At 60.5% G+C, this 3,414-nt stretch overlaps 1 protein-coding gene across 1 annotated transcript in view; it reads right to left on the bottom strand.

The window, feature by feature from the left end:
* Positions 1 to 3,414, bottom strand: part of NCOR2 (nuclear receptor corepressor 2) — a 99,355-nt gene that overhangs the window by 60,766 nt on the left and 35,175 nt on the right. The window lies entirely within an intron of this gene.

Raw genomic sequence — 3,414 nt, forward strand, 5'->3', positions numbered from 1 at the left:
TCTCTCTCTCCTGGCACAGCCTGAGGCCCTGAGCAAGGGCAGCCGGGTGGCACAGCTGACAGGGGACAGAGACACAGCATGGGCCCTGCGGCTGGCAGAGCAAGAAGCCTGGAGTCCTGGGCCCTCGGGCCTGCCAGGCATGGGGGCTGCCCTGAGCCTCCTCCTGGGGATGGAGCTGAGCACACTGCTGCGGGGGCACAGAAAGACCCCCTCCCCCCACAAGCCTCTCGGGGATGACAGCGTCAGTGGAACCTGGCCGGTAGGCCCCAGGCAACAGCACTGTCCGTCTCCAGGGAACATGGAGAGGCCACCTGTACTGGCACTGACGCTTCCCCCACACACACACACCTGGTCAGGCTGCCACCCCAGGTCCAAATCTGGGGCATGTTGTCCACCTCTGTCCCAGGGTGTTGGACAGAAGGGAACAGGGAACAGCTGGCAAGCCAGCCCACAGTCAGACTCAGAGAACTTCCCCGGCACGGGGATGGGGGGTGGGTGGGTGGGGCTCAGCCTCCTGCAGAAGGCGGGGACTCTGTGTCAGAGTGGGGAGGGGCTGAGGGCACTGTGCCCCCCCTCCCCATCTCATCCTGGATCCCACCTGCAGGGCAGCTCTCAGCTCCTCAACAGCAGGTTCCTAAGGAAAGGCCCATGAGGTACTCCCTTAGGTAAACTGAGGCTTGGGGAGAAGAGAAAGCTTGGGGGTGAGGGCCAGGGGGGACCAGAGCAGCCTAAAGTGGCCGCAGTTACCATGGCAACAGACACCACGGGCAGGCCTGCAGACACTTGCTCTGGCCTGGAACCCTCTGAAGGCAGGGCCAGGGGCCAGACAGCTCCCTCCACCCAGGACTGCATTGTTGTCCCAGGAGGCTCATCCAGGAGGTGGGTCTGCATCTCCCCTGGAGCTCTCACTCCTCCAAGGGGCAGCGTCTGTGAGTGGGGGGGAGGACATTCCCTTCTCCAGGGCCCCAGAGAGCAGGGTCTGACCTGGTGAGCTCTTGGTGGGGTGGGGGCAGCCTCCTACCCCCAACACCTCCAGGGGCTGAAGGAGCAGGTGGCAAAGACTTGGCAGGGAGCCCAAACGAGATTGCATGGTGGCGGAGGGAGAGGGGAGTTTCTCAGGGAGAACTGGTCTCCCTCGGGCCAACCAGGTCTCAGATGCCAGGTTGCTAGCTCTTAGCCTCCAGGGGCCGAGCCGTGCTCTGCAGACAACAGCGCTTCCTAGGAAGAAGCCAGGGTGTGGGATACAGAAAGATTTCTCCCAAGTTGTCTCCTTCAAATATATGCCAAACCTAGCTGCTTGCTACACGACTGACTGTACACTTGTAGGTCATTGCAAGCAGGTCAGAGGTTACTCACCCTAACAGTTGTCAGCCATCTAGAGCAATCAGACTGTATAGTCTATCCCACCCTAAGTAGGGCTCACTCCCTTCTGATAAGGATAGTAGATTATTTCCCTGAAGGAGAGCCCAGTGAGGTCAAGCCGACTCAAAGGTGACCAAGATTAGGCTGCCATATTGAGTCTAGCGTCCGCCCATCTTGTCACGTGTACCCCAATCCCTCTCCTTCCTATTGAGTGTACACCCCTAGCTCATCCCCTTCCTGTGACGCTTATGCCTATTGCACATCCCCTTCCTGTGACATGTGTGATTACCTGTGATCACGTCCCTAAGTATATACGGGCCTTGGCCAGAAATAAAGACCCTCCCGCTCTCTTTGTTCCACGCACCTGGCTGGTGAGATCATGGCCATCCAGGAGGTGAGCATGCTACCATGGAACATGTCTGACATCTCTGTTTTACTCTCCCATCTCCCCTATTCCCTAAGACTTTGCTACAATCTATATATTTTAACCGTGCAATGCACTTACTAGACCCATGACAGTGTGAGGGACTGGCTTCCCCCACACCTGGGCACTAAGCAGCCGGAGCTGTGCGTGGTCCTGTGGCCCTGCACCCCGTGCCCTCCTTCTTCCCCGAGGAGGGATCTCAGGGCCAGCTTGGGCCAGCAGCAAGCACCCAAGGCAGCCAGGTCCTGAGGCTGTGGGAAGGAGGCCCTGGTGATGCCTGGGGCACGGTAGGAGGGCCCGTTCTGGGGCCCTCGGGCCTGGGGGTGACCATGACAGTGCCAGCCAATGCAGAAGTGCCCAGAGTGCCCCTGTGGGTGTCTGGGGCTGTCACCTTTACTGAGGCCTCACTGCCCCCTCAGAGCCCTCGGTAGGTTCAGACTGCTGACCTTTCGGGGGCAGAGGGATCCCGTGACCAGCATTGCCAACATGGGCTGTCAGGTGTACGCCCAGAGCACCCTCAGGGCCTTCTCAGTTCCTCGGACAGTCACGGGACTACACGGTGACGTGACGGATTTCCCCACAAGCTTCTGGAAGCTTGCCTGCACCTGGACAGACGTCCCAGCAGCGCCTGCTTGCCTGCCTGCCATGACAGCCAGGAAGTGGAAACACCCCAGAGCCCACTGACAGGCAACCGGCGTCTGCGATCCCCGTGACCCCCGCTGCAGCAGGCACAACCAGACCCAAGGGGTGGCTGCGTGTTGTGTGACTATGCTGACCTGGGACGAGGAGAGAAAAGGATGTGGCAGAGGAAGGGGCCGGGTGTCTTTGGGATGTGGTGGAGCTGGCGGGTGTGGCTGGCTGCAGGGACCTGCGTTCCAGAGACCAATCCACGGTCTGCGCGCCGTAAGGCCTGTAAGGTGGTTGGGTGGGTGTGTTGCCTGAGGGGAGTGGCCCTGACTGGGACAGAGAGGATCAGGCAAGAATGGGCGGCCCAGAGATGCTGACTGGACCCTGCCAACCAGCCTTAGGAGCTGGCCACTGCCCGTCTTCCCCTGGCCCTGTGAGAGCCCGAGAGGCAGTGACCAGCCAGACAGATGCGGTTTGCGGGTGGAACCCTGGGCTGGGAGGCAGAAGCCCAGACAAGCTGGCCTATATTCCCCACCAGAGAGGCAGACCTTGGCCCACTCCCACACACACACACACACACAGTGCTGCAAAAGCCGTGCACGCTCCCCCCCCCACGCCGTCAGGTGTTGCTGCATTCTGTCGGCTCAAACCGTACCCGGGTTCTCGCTATATTAGATGGGCAATACGCAATTATGCAGATGAACTGCGTGACGAGGACTTCATGGTCCGCGTGGAAAGCGGTTCGGGGAACGTGGGAAAAACTGGGAGCCTCCTGCTACACACTGGCCGGCGTGGCACTGAGCTGGGCAGCGCCGGGCCTAACTTCAAGTGACCTCGCTGGGAGCCGAGCCCCGACTAGGTGCTAGCTTCTCCCGCCCACCCCACACGAGGCAGCTTCCAGGGGTTCACAGAACCACCGCCTGACACTCTCATTCCGCTTGCTCCCAAAGGTTTGAAAACGCCTGTGGTAAACCACGCCCTGGGGGAGACCCCAAAGCCAC

Source organism: Echinops telfairi, unplaced genomic scaffold, assembly GCF_000313985.2.
Source record: "Echinops telfairi isolate 266 unplaced genomic scaffold, ASM31398v2 ScPeMD7_7412;HRSCAF=8450, whole genome shotgun sequence".
Lineage (NCBI taxonomy): Eukaryota > Metazoa > Chordata > Mammalia > Afrosoricida > Tenrecidae > Echinops > Echinops telfairi.